The 14,217-nt window shown below is 38.3% G+C and overlaps 1 protein-coding gene across 1 annotated transcript in view; it reads right to left on the bottom strand.

Annotated features, from left to right (window-relative positions):
• Positions 1 to 10,014: 10,014 nt before the first annotated feature.
• Positions 10,015 to 14,217, bottom strand: part of LOC115494734 (uncharacterized) — a 405,288-nt gene continuing 401,085 nt past the window's right edge. The window contains exon 13 of the mRNA XM_072926020.1: positions 10,015 to 13,239. The gene's annotated coding sequence lies outside the window, so the exon portion shown is untranslated. The remainder of the gene's footprint in view (positions 13,240 to 14,217) is intronic.

Here is a 14,217-nt window from a genome sequence, read left to right as displayed (position 1 = left end):
TATTACTTTTTTTTTTTTTTGTGTCTGTGTATGTATTAGCCAACAATAACAACCAAAAACACATTATTTTTTTCCCACAGAAGTACTTTTTTCAGAAGGTGATCTAAACAGAACAGTAGTGTTAGAATAATTGAAATGAGGAACCTCAGTTTTAAGCTGAAATTTCGTTCCTGCTAAGCACTTCTGAGTTATCATGAGCAGTAATTTCCCAGTCATACAGATGCACAGATAATGTGAGCTGGTTTGGATGAGTTACAGAGCAATCCAGAACAAACTCATTCAGCCATCTAGAGCTGGTGTTTTCCTACCTTTGCATCAAGGACTACACAGTAAGTGTCACTGCAATTCTGCTATATTTTAGTTGACCATAGACAATTTTGAATAAAAGAAAAGCTTCTGCTTGCTTCTTTAATGTAGTCTTTTTTATGATTTTCCAGCTATATACTGTTAAGGAGCATGTCAGTGGCAATGATTTGTTTCTAATTGAGATGGCAATATCAAAACCATTTATTTGAAACCCTTCAGATATTAATCAAACTTTATAAAGCTCTGATAGTTTTTCCCTTCTTGCATCTCTATTAACTGGATCAAAATTCTGGGGTCTCAGGCACTCCTCTTATTTTATCATCTTATGACTGAACAAAGAATTTTAACCAATTTCCATAGTTTTCTTCACAGGATTAATTTTATTTCTGCCTCCTAATCTGTGGATTTTATTTCACCAAAACCCTGAATTTAATTTAGCTGAGTTCCTGGTTTAACAAACTGGAGACGACTACTTGCTTCTCTAGGTAAGGCCTTAGGCAAAGAAATAATGAAAATACTTTTTTCAGCTCCTTTCCCACCTGGTGTATTTCTTCACTGAAAGCATAATTAGACTGTGGGACTCACAGAGGTGGAGTGCCAGCTAGGCAAATTCTACTAAGGTTTTATAGAATAACAATGTCCAACCTTGCCTACTGCTAAGAGAAAAAAAGAAATGTAACAACCAGAAAACTTAATGCTTTGTAGCTTGAGATGACTTTATGTGAGAGGAGTAGAAGGTTAGAATTAGAAGCCAAACATCCTCATGAAAATTATTAGCATTTCATGCAATTTCTAGTATATTCTTCTGAATCACCTGGTATTGGCCCTCTCAGCACAAGGATAATAAACCAGATTTTTTTTAACCAGCAAAGGGAAATCTGACCAAATATAGCAATTCTATGGAAACAAGATTTATGACATATGTTGTAAATATTTTAGTGACCTATAGTAATAGTTCAGGGTGGTAGTGGTAACCCATAGACCACAATGTTTTAATTTACTATATTTGTTGATTTTAATATAAAAATTAAATATATATTAATAATTTTTTATTATTCAAAGCTGTTGAGCTTTTATTTCTGATCAATATAGAAGAATATTGAGATGTGCCTTCCTTGTCAGCTTCCCCTGATATTTGAGAGACCCTTGAACCATATTGATTACCTGCACCCTGCTTTTGTCCTCTGTAAACAGAAGTCATATCAGTTGATTTTGTTCCTGGTATCCCTTGAGAACTCAGCAGTCACTGAACTAACAGGTCTGAGTATACTAAATACAACAGTCAAAGTCTGATATTCAGGAAATATCTGTTTTCACAAAATATACATTTGTTTTATAGCACAGTATTGAATAGCATGGAGCTCTCCCTAGAGAAACTAGTCACAAAATTCAGCTTGAGTCTGTCTTCTCTAAATGCAAATTTTAATGTAAATATGCTGTAGAGACTTATTCTTAGGTCAGAAGATAGTATTTCTTCTATAACTTTGGGCATCAGGAAGAAAAATCTTGGAGGAATAATGTCTGATTATTCTAGACTACATGTATTGACTTTATATGGCCAGATTTTGGTAGCAGGGGGGGCCACACAGGTTGCTTCTGTGATAACCTGCCAGAAGCTTCCCCCATGTCTGACAGAATCAATGCCAGATGGTTTCAAGTCTGACCCACCATGGGCCAAGGCCAAGTCCATCAGAGGTGGCAGTAATAATGTAATGTGTTATCTGTGATAATATATTTAAAAAGGAAAAAAAAAGAGACTGTGCAGTTGTAACTGATCTCAAAGAGGAGGCAGGTATGAATTTGTAAAAGCAGCAGGCCTGCAGATCCCAATCAGCGCAGAAGGAAAGGGAAGAGGTGCTCCAGGTGCCAGAGCTGAGATTCCTCTGTGGGCCATGGTGCAGCCCACGGGAGCCAGCTGTGCCCCTGCAGCCCATGGAGGACCATGGGGACACAGAGATCCACCCACAGCCTGTGCAGGTCCCCACAGTGGAGCAGGGAGATGCCCAAAAGAAAGCTGTGACCCTATGGGAAGCCCAAGATGGAGCAAGCTCCTGGCAGGGCTTGTGACACTCTGGGGACCCAAGCTGGAGCAGGCTGTTCTTGAAGGACCACACCCCATGGAAAAGTGATCCACAGCAGCAGTTTGTTAAGAACTGTAAGCCATGGGAAGGACTCACCCTGGAGAAATTTGTGGAGGACTGTCTCCCATGGCAGGGACCCCGTACCGGAGCAGGGAAAGGTCTCCTCTCCCTGAGCAGCAGCAGAAACCACGTCAGATGAACTGGCTGTAAGCCCCTTTCTCCATCTCCCCATGCAACTGAGGGAGGAGATAGAGCCCAGGAGGGAAGGAGGGGTAGGGAGAAAGTGGTTCTAAGATTTGGTTTACTTCTTATTATTGTGTTCTGATTTTGATTGATCATAAATTTAGTAAATTTCCTAAAGTCCAGTTTTGCCTATGTTGATAAACAAAGAGTGATCTTTCCCTGCCCTTATCTCAACCAATGAGCCTTCCATCATAGTTTTTCTTTCCTCTGTCCAGTTGCAGAGGTAGATCCAGCCAAGGTCAAACCCCCAGAAAATGTAATAATTACCTTGGTTCCATGACAATACAATTTCTTCAGCTGCTCCCTTGAAATTTTGTTCCATAGTTTGCAGATAAAGTGTCTCTGACCTGGTCTGATGAAGCAAGCAAGCTCCAGGACTCACGAGGCTTTATGTTAATTTGGAATAATGTTGCTTTACAACTGTGATTTGTAATTTTTTTTTTTTTTGCCATTGTTTTACAAACATATCTGGCCCAGAAATGGGACAAGGGTTTTGAAATATAAACTTTTGTAAATCCAGGCAATAACACACACTCACACCTTATACACCCAAAGGATTATATTTTCATAAAGCTCTAATTTCACAATATCTGAATAAAAGACATCACGACATCACTGCTGCATGGATGGAGTAATGTCTTCAAACTGAAATATGCTCCTTTGTTCCACGCTGTGATAACCTGTGCAGCCAGGGACCCTGAGTGCCCACAAGGCTAGAGGTAGGTCCATATCTGGGACAGGCTCTATTGCCAAATCACCTTCCCACCAGAAAGGATCTGGTGGCATCTGGGCTCCCAGGGAAGCCTGCCCTTCCTCTTGAGGCAGCTCTGTGAGCAACACACAACAGTCTGTGTCCAAACCTGTAACAAGAGCTGAGCTAGAGTTAAGCTCTTAGGAAGTCCCAGAGAGAATTCCTGTCAGATATATAAAACTGCTCATTTTATTCAGGCTCTACTGTTGTCATGGTTTGACACTGGCACAATGCCAGTGCCCCCATGGAAATGCAACCTATCAATTGAATGCTGTGAAATGCAATCAAGAACAGAGCAAAGCAGGCCTAAGCTTAATAACAAAGGAGAAAAAAACTTTATTAAGCTACCACTACTACTATAAAAGAAAAAAGAAAGAAAAAAACCCACACAAAATTCAAAATGAAAACCTTTCAAAACATTCCTCCTCCCACCACCAAACTCCAACAAACCAAAGCAAGACACATTTGGACCCTTAATCAAGTCTCCACCCTTCCACATAATCAATACTGAGTCCATTAAAGGAGAGAGGAGTCTCCCTTCACCATAGACCCCTGGGAAACACAGCTGCCACCTCTTGTGTTTCCATGTCACACATGGCACTGCTCAGACACACAGGCCAGTGTGACACTCTCCTCTCCATGTCACAGTGCTCTCACCACTGTGCAGGGACAGAGACTGCTTATAGGGCGCCTTTAAGGATGCTTTGCCAAGGACCAACAGGAACAACAGTCCAGTGTCTCACTTTGGGACTATAGTCCCCCCCATTTTCCTCTGGGGCCGAAAATCCAAGAACAGAGATCATCTTCACTTCTTCTCTGAAGACGTAGGACATCCTCACACCCTCCTCAGCTTTTCTCTGTTCATTCCTGAACTGGTAGTTGCTGAAGGAGTCTCTTGGCTCACCATGCATCCCCCTAAAATGCAGTCTCTCTTGGAGGAAGGATTGGTTCAGTCTTTGGCTAACAAGAAAAGTCCAGCCAAAAGCCACTCCATCATCTCCCCCCAACCTTCTTTCCCTAACATCTGATGTCCCAGGCTGTCTCTCTTTCCTTCAAACTGAGGAGGAGTAATATTTCACAAAGCCTTCATTTCCCAGGAAAGGGTTAAAAGTCCCGGACTCCCTGGATGGCTGAAATCTCAGCCCAGGACTCGGTCTCCAGTCTCCTGTCTCCTGTCTCCCACGCTGGGCATCTTTTCCCCCTCTTCTCCTTCTCCTCTGCTGGCAAACTTCCAGGTGTCTGCAGGCTCTCTATCTCTTTCCCTCTAGGTTGGGGGGGAGGGGGGGGGGGGAGGGGGTGGTGGAACAAAGACATCCCACATGCTCTCCACCCTTCCGTCCACAGGAGCTGGCCCAGCTCGGTTGCAGACCCTTCATCCCCTGGCCTACCTCCCCAGGCCACAAGGCTCCCCTCTCCCACCCAGCCTGGTCTGGGCAGGGGAGGTCTGCACTCTCCAATGACCAGAACCAAAGAAGGACGAGTCCTCCTGGGAATTCCGCTTTTAACCCCTCTGTGTTCTCAGAGGCGTGTCCACCTTCAATTGGTCACCCCAAGTGTCAGTATCCAAACCTGACCCCTGACTGAATTGATCTCTTCCTTCCAAAAAAATTCTTCTCCCGTGTCAAACCACGACAACTGTTTTTTTCACATGCTCATTACAGATATAATGTAGGAGAATAATTTAAATTATAAGCAAAGCTATTATTCTTGTATAAAGCCCATAGTAAATTGCTATTAAAAGATTTTGATTATTCAGTCGGTTGGGTATTATAAAGCATGTTCTAGCATCTCAGTAGGAAGAAACTTGCAGCTTTTTCTGTAGCAAATTTTATCTTTCCTGTCCAGACAAGAGGAAATAGAAGGATATTTGTAAAGAGAAACTTCAACAGACATCATTCCTCAAAAAAGGCTTTTACAAATTTGTGCAGAGTAAGGTGAGATGGTGCATGTTCTTGGCTTTTGATTTCTCAGAGAGTAATCAGTGGGGAATAAAAAGTAATAAGACAAATACACAATAAAAGGAAAAATTTAAAGAAAAAAAATAGAGACTTACAGCTGATTTACTGTAACCACAGAGAAATGAAGAGTGTGATTGCAATGATTTGATAGCAAAAACAACAACAACATCAAAAAAGCCTGTATTAGAATTGATATAAAAGAGAATGTATTACAAAATGAGATAAAAGCTATTATAAAATGCTATCAAAATGCCTTTCAAGCTCTATGTTTTCCTACTCACTTCCCCAAAGTTTAAGAGTGTCTAGTGTTTCCTTTCTGGCCAAAAATCTGACAAATTAGTATTTTAACTAGATTTTAAATAGGAGCAAGATCTAATACTCTACTAATTAATTGAGCATATTCCTTTCCCAATTCCTCTACTGCATCTCCTTCTGCAAGGACAAGCCACTAAATGGTATTGCTGTATAGCCATGAAATTCCTTAAAATGAGATTATAGAGATAATAAACTGTTGAACACTCAAAAATTAATATATTCAAATTTATTCACATATTCTTAATCATTAAATTGTGTTAGAACTAAACATTTTTAAAAAAACTCCTCTTAAGCAGCACATTTTCACATATCTGATAACGTTGCTGTCTATCTATATTTGCAGTTTGTGTATGAATTGCTGAAGGAAAGCAGAAATAGATCTCCTTGTCTTTTGTTCATCTTAGATTGCTCTGCTGATTTAAGGGTGTGATTTCCATGTGCTTTGCTCTCAAAGTACACCTGCAACTCAACAGAATATGTCTTTCCTATAGATTAGATTCCAGTGACCACAGAAATTGTATGATCCATTTCAGACGTGGAACTACCCTGCTCCAGCAATCCAATCACCTGCATCATATTTCTTTATCAGTATTCCACAAAAGTCTTGCTGCAAAGAGAGGTAAAAGAGAAAGTGTGCTTCATTAATTTTTTTTTAAATTACCCCATCTTTAACCTGAAATAGGCAGAAGCTGCACAAGTAGGAAAAATGCATTTACTTTAGTTTAGATAAAATTGGTTTTCCCCTCCCAGCCAGACTCTTATTAAAAAAAAAAAAAAAAAAAAAAACACACTTTCATTTGTTGAACCTGACTAAGCTTAGAATAGTACTTTTTGTTTATTTACAAACCAAATGTTCTGTTGCACCATCCTTGTAGCACCTCTGGAGTATGCTTACCTGTGTTATATTGGCATGCCCTCAAAGTAAGTGTTCCAGCGTCATCACACCTCACAGTACTATTTTAAATAGATAATATCACTTCTCGAAACTTTGCCATGGTGTCACAGATAAACTGAATGCATTAAAGAACACACTAGAGGTTCAATAAAAATTAAATACATAAATATAAATTAAAATTCCTTTATCGAGTTTACAATTTATTTTTAAACTGAATGACAGAAGTCATCTGTCATATACCTGTGATTAGTCTAGGTGGTTTTTACAATAAGTTTTATTTTTGTCAGCTACTTCATTCCTACTTATTCACCGAGCTTCACGGTAAATTGCTAAAGAGCCTGCAATTGCTGCCAATGCCTTTCTCCTGTTAGGTCGTCTTTTGTAACAATAAAGGAACCAAAGTTTTACATAGCCACACTGATGTAAATTTTACTAAATGTTAATTTTAACACTCAAGCAATTCTACATAATGAGGTCTTATCTCTAAAAGTAACTTTCTCTTCTAACAGTCACTAAGGTACTGAAAAATTTCCTTGTCATTGATTTCGGGTTTGATTCTTTAATGGGCAGATCTTTTGGATGAAGTTCTTGCATATCCCAGACCAGCAAAGGGAGGGAAATTATGACTTAATATGTGGGAAGGCTGATGACAAAAGTATTAAATATTTGTTAATACCCTTCTTTTAAGTTCTAAACCAAGCACCTGTCATGGACCTGCACTGTAGACCAGAGATTGGGCCCAACTCAGGTGAACTGACCCAGTTTAAAGTGGTCAAAATTGTAATGTGCTTTTTTGTATAGATGAGGAAGCATTATTATACACTAGTTAATCTACACTTAATTTATTTTAGCCCAAAGGAAAATCTAGAGGGAGTCCACCTATATTTATATAAAGACAGCACTTTTCTTCTAATCTTCAATGCAGCAAATGTTAGGATTTATTAATATGCTGAGAAATGTATTTGCATTATATTCTATAAAACAATCATGATCTCTGCTAGGGTGAAAGTAATTTAAAAGCTACTGCTTTATAAAATAGTTTTACAGACTTATTAAAGTAATTAAGTATCTCTATAAGAGAAATAGAATTGCTCTTGCACTGCAGTCTGAAGCATTTTATAGCTGTATTCCTTAACCAGACTAGTGCTTTAAATAAATTATATCCTGTTATAATGATCTTTTTACTAAAATACATGATTTTTGGCATTTCTGTGAGGCAATTAATTGAATCATTTCAATACAGACTACATACATTCCACATACTGTATATGTGTATGTGAGAAACAAACCACACCTTTATGAAGCACTTTTAAATTATTTCACTTCTGCCATAAATCATTTAAATGCCTCTTAGTCTGAGTAATTACTGTTGATTGGTTTAGTGTGTTTTTTTACTTGATAGATTGTGTTTTTCTAATTGGCCAGGATTTTAACAAATTACAAAAGGATAAGAGGGAGGAAGGGTAGTACTACTAGCAGGTTTAATATAAGTGGTATTCTGAACTCAGTTAATTAATCCAAACAGTAGCATTTGAAATGACACCTGGTTGATACAATGAAAAGTGCTTTTATAATCCTAAAATGTTCTTCAACTAATCTGCTTGTGCTTCTAAGATATGTATTTTTAATTACTGTTATTACTTGAAAAAAACACAGTTGGTTAAAAAAGTCTGCGGCAACTGGTATCTTTGGGGTGTAGTGCCCTTACAAGGTTTTTAATTTAATTTGGAATTCTTTCTCATTAAAGTATTTTGGGACATACTGCGATTCAACTTTCTGTCTTGAGGAGAAAAGCAAGCTTGTGGCTTCATTATTCTTGGAGCAGATCAAAGAACTTGCTATGACACTTAGGGTTGGTCTGGTCAGGGATGCTATTCTACTATATTCCCAAGTTTCATTTGCAACTCTTTTAGATATGGTCAGATTTGGTTCCCCTGGCAAGAGGGTAACAGCAATATTTTTTGAATATTTCTCCCAGATATCACATGCCACTACCCCATGAAGCAGGCTTTCTTACTAGTTCTAGAGATTGTATTTGCCTCAGCAATTAGGATGGTAGAAAAATCCCGACTTTTATTCCCTCCTAAGTATTGAACAGGTGCATCGGAAATAGTGTACTGGCTCTAAAACATATTTTTTTATTTTAGGTTATATTAAGCATATGTAAAACAGCGCCTGTAATTGAAACAAACTCAAGAAAGCTTTAAGCTCAGGTTCTGCTGGCTGTTGAGATGGAATGGACAGGTCTCAGCTCATATTGACAAGTCATCCAAAAACCAGGCCATATTTAGGATACAAGCAGCAGCCCCAGCACCTCTATGTCATGTAGCAATACAAACTTGCTGGAAAAGTTCTTTATATGCTTTGATTCTTAAATCCTTGACTTATTTTTAAGAAAGAATTTTCAAACTGCAGAAAATCATTGGAAAATAAAATTTAATAGGTGAAATTGAAATTTGAACCCTGCAGAATTCTTCCCTGCTACCAGTTTTGAAAGGAGTATATAACGTTTCAAATTAATTTATTGAAAAATTAGCAAAAATTTATAAAGTATATCTACCTCTCATTACAGCAAAAATCTCTCGTTTCAATAAAAATAATGTCCCTTTTCAACAGAGAGACGTGCTGGCCAGAAATCAAGGCATCAGTCTTTGCGCTACACTTTTAGCCTTGTTTTCTGTTTGCTATTTTCTACCCAAGAGTAGACTTTAGATAAATCACTTCGGATTTTCGTGATCTATCAGATGCTGAGTAGGGTTTCAAAAAGCAGGGAAGTACGAATAGGTAGGGACTACAATAGTTATAAAATTAGTCCTATGTTCCCACTGTCTTCAATTATACTTCAGAAGAGCACACTAAGGGTAGATCAGATCAAGACTGTCTCAAGTTCATCCTCTATGCCAGTGGGTATCGCCCATCACCTTAAATATCACACGGTAGTGGGTACCATAAATACCATATCTGGTGTAGGATCTTGTTCCTAGGCAGGCATCTTCACACCTTACAGGATTTCAGGGTGCCCTTTAAAGAGAGAAAAAAGAGCTGCCTCTTCAAATGCAGTACTGCTAGCACTGCTGTCCCTACCTCTGAATTGCCCTAAGGCAAAGAGGAGCTTCCCTGAGCAGCCCTGTGTGGAGCTGTGTCCTTCCAGTCCCTGCCATCGAGGTTATTTTTAGATACCAGAGACTTTTGGACCAAGGACGTCTCACTCCACCCACCAATCTCCCAGGGCCTGCTCATCTGAAAGGCTCTCAGAAGTCTAAGTCTGTGATCTCACATAACAGGACTAGCCAGAACAGGACTTCAGTCCAAATGGGAACCTTGGCTCAGGATTTCTGATTACTTCTTAGTGTACAGGTAACTGCTTAGTGTTACCCAACCAAATTGGTGTGTGACTTGCTCAACACTTGTTATTATTTCATGGCTCTGTACTGTATTGTAGCTTTTAGAAATAATTACAGAATATTGTAATTATAGACTTTTCAATTTTAATTTATTTTCATGGCAACAGCTCTAGTGAGGATTTCTTTTTAAAAAAACAGATACAAATTATAATTAAAATAATGTGCAATTTAGAGGAATCTGTGCAAATAGATCAGTAAAACAACAAGTTAATAGCACAAATAAAAAAGCAACCAGGTATTGAATAAACCCTCCACACCTGAAAGCAGGTAAAAAAAAACCAACAAAAACCAATTTTGTTCCCATCAAAGGTTTCAACATTTGGACATAAGAGGATCTGTGCAAACAAGCAACTCAGCACCCTCACCTTTCACAAAACTAAAATATTGGGCAGCACCAGGTGGTATCAGGCCCATAAACCCTTTTTACTCATTCTTCCAGGATCCTTTTCTTTAAGGAATTGCAGCTCAGTGATGACAGTGGAATACCAAGAAACAAACAAAATTGCTTCCCTGAACAAAAAATAGCTAGCATGGGAAATCTCCCAAAAGCTTAACAGCTCCTGCACGTATATTGCATTCTCCATTCAGAAAAGATGTGAGTGCTTGGGTTTGGGTCCTTTGTCACAAGACTTTGCTCAGAGACCCAAATTGCATTTGCAGTAGTCTGTCTGAAGCTGTCTGTTTCCATTGAGTGTACAGAGACAGTCAAAATCGACCAGTCCTGAACAGTGGCACAAATCACACACACCTGGACACAGCTGGGCTGGATGGGATGGGAGTCACTGCATCAGCCAGCCACAGATACAACTTCTCCATGTGCCAGCCATCAGCTTTTGGGGATTGTGTTATTTCAAGATGGATCACTGAACACATTTAACTTTTAACTCTGAGTGACTTCTGCCCATGAAAGGCCATACCAAAACAACTGCTGTTCCAAACCCCATGAAACATGTTTGTGTGTGTACTTGAAGGTATACACTTTATTCAGTAGTCTAGCTTGAGTTTCATATCTTAAAAGGCTGGAACCACAAACAAGACTTTCACCTTTTATATTTGGTTAATGCTAATTCTTTTATTCTCTGGGGGTTCTTGTTCCATTGCCTATACTACTACAGAAAATATTCCATTAAGATTGTAAGTGATGGGACTAACATCTTCTGTATTTGATGTTCTTTCTGTAGGATGGTTTTCTGCACACAAGTCATCCAAAGCACACTATGTCAGTACCCACCCATCTTCCATGCTCATGAAAAATGACCATGTCTCCTCATGCTCATAAAAAATGAATAAACAAATGGCTTCCAGGCTGAACTTCTCTTCCAGTGTTCTGTAGGTATTGATATTCAATACACACTACATCATTTGATTAAAAAAAAAACAACTAAAATAACATAAAAGGTACGTTCAAACCATCCAGCTGAAAAAGCATTTTCTTTGTAGAAATAATTGTGTGATTGTTGCAAGACATGAAAGATTGCATTCTAAAAATGATTTTACATCAAATGATAAGACTTTCAATTCTTTGTAGACTTAACAAATTATTAACATATACAAATTTCAATTCTACCTCAAAAATGCAAGCAAATCTAGTGTGCCAGAGGAAGTTATCTCCCAACACATGATAATATTATACACAGGTTTAGGGAAGAAATTAAAAATAACAGTGAATTGAAACAAGGGAATTTAGGTAGGCAGAACATAATTATCCAAGCTGGAATTTGGCCAAGACACTGGGGCTAACACTTTTTCCCTTTTGAAAAGTGCCAGGAGATCTTTAATGAGAACAAGTACCCAGGGATCTCTAATGAGAACAAGGTCGGGACCTTTATTTGATATCTCAGCTGAAACACAGCAATCTCAGCAGCACTATACTACCTAACACAAGGCTGGGGCATGAGTTCAAATCTGACTCAGAAGAAGAGTGACACCAACAGCATCACTACCACCTTCTTCTTTCGTACTTTGTTCTCCATGGTTTGCTCCCACTCCACAGCTTAGCAAAGTGCTGTTTGTCAGGTAGTGCAGAGCATAGGGAAATTGCTATTTCTTTCTAAATTGTATTTGGCTCAGCTTTCACTGTCCACATTTGGTATTTTCTGATGGGTAAATCTGTCAATGGGTACTGGCTGACTATGAATGGTGAACTAACCAAGGACATTAAAGAGTTTACTCTTGACATGAGAGAATATAATTATGACCAGAAACACAAATGCAGAAAGTATATCATTCTAGTAATTTTAATAATTTTCATTTGTTAGTAGAGACCTTAAAATAGTTTTGCAATTACTGTTTTAGGTAGTTAGAAGAGTCTTTTCTATTTAGTGTAACATTTTAACATCTGTTTTGTCAGTCCAAATGCTATCTTTCTGACCTCTCCATTTCTTTGGGCTATAAAAGCAAGAATGTGGCTATTACTGGTACCCTTTCCATTGTTCAGGTATATTATAGTTTGTTTGCATATTGTGATATAACAATTTCCAAAACAGCTCCAAAAAAAACCAAAAGAAATTAAAAAGTTTGCATAATTTTCAAATGGTACTGAACTAAAACCCCACACATTAACAAATAGTCCAGTTGTCAGAGGCACTGAGAACACTCATATACTGTTTATTTTGGTTTATTCCCACTGATGGCACATGATCACATGCTAAAAATGTGCTTGGCAGGATTAGGCCCCAAGCTGAAACAAACTAATTTAAAGACATTTTAACAGTATTCACAAGGGCAGCAAATATAAGCACAGGCACTTGCACTCTTATTGGTCTTGCATTTATTCTAGGTCAACAACAAACACAGCTGTTCCCAAATGGTCCATGGCTTTCTCAGCCAGAGAACACAGTCCTAGTTTGATTGATCAAGAAATAAAAAATTCAATGTTGCAGGTAGCAAAGTGTGTTCTTCTGCTCCAAATACTAATAAGAAAGGCTTAATTTAGCTTATTAAAATATTCTTTTTTAGACCTTTTTCTGTTCACCAACTACAAGACTGAGAGTTGGTCCTCAAAATTTCACCAAAGAGTATCCCTGATTTTTCTGCACCAGCCATAAAAATAGATTTCCCCAGCTGGACAAGGCACACTATTCATATCCTCAGTGGAGATCACAATTGAATCAGTATGTTGATGCACTTCATTCACTGTAGTATAAATGCATAATAACTTGCTTCATCTTTGATCTCTCTTCATGCCCAGCTGATCTTGAGGATCCTATTTCTGCATTATATAAATTGTACGTTCTCTTCCTTCAGATTAGTTTCTTTGACTTCAGGATCTTCCCTCAAGAAAAAACTGCACAACAATGACAAGTCAGAAAATACAAGTCAGCCACAGCTTTCTTGACATACCACAATGATTCCAAGTAAAGCTCATCAGGAATACAAAACCATTTGTGCAGAGTATGTGGTACTCTTACAAAACACTTGGTTTGACATAGGAACATGAGAGAGAGAATAATTTGTCTCAAAAGTCTCATTTTCCATGATATTTTAAATTATTGTCTTTTATCTGATAGCTTGATAACAATTTCATATCTTATCCTACCTGGTAAAGAGCAATTACAAATTATTTTGAAAATTCAGCATTTAAAAGGCTTTAAAATCAAGGGATTCAAGTGGGAATCACAAGACAGAGAAAATGCTTGGTTTAGCAAAGAACTGGCATGTGACCTGAGGAAAATTGGACATGAGAAAGACCACACAGCCACATTGCTACCTTCTCTTCACCTGACTACAAAAGATGCCAGCCACATAATGTGGATGGCTGGAGTGGGGTGGTGTCCAACTTCCCACAACTACCTTCTCCCCTTGTACATCTGCCCCTGCACAAACAAGGTTCTTTATCCAAGAAGCAGTTCACTAAATTCAGACCACTGCCTGAAATCTATGTGACTTCATTTGTCTTGAATTTTGAGCCACTAAAGTTTGTTATTTGATCTTTTTATCCATACTATATACACGTGTGTATATCTCCAGTTTAACTGGATTATGTAAATGAAAGTCTAAGTATTTAGATGTCTCAGTGTCTTAATGTTAATATTATTCAGCCTTTTTTCAGGCTGCATTGTGTACTTAGATAGACATAATGTACATTATATTCAACTCATAAAAGCATGATGCTCTTGGGCCAGAACAGCACCAAATTTTAACTGAGAAAGAACCTGTCCAATGCCTGGACAATTACGTGCACACCTGAACTATTACAGCTGACCTCATTAGCAATGTCAGGCATTCTCACTTGCACAACAACATCTCTCAGATATGCACTCAT

Source organism: Taeniopygia guttata, chromosome 3 (assembly GCF_048771995.1).
Source record: "Taeniopygia guttata chromosome 3, bTaeGut7.mat, whole genome shotgun sequence".
Classification (NCBI taxonomy): domain Eukaryota; kingdom Metazoa; phylum Chordata; class Aves; order Passeriformes; family Estrildidae; genus Taeniopygia; species Taeniopygia guttata.
The sequence above is the reverse complement of the archived record's forward strand: the minus strand, read 5'-3'. Positions and strand labels throughout refer to the sequence as shown.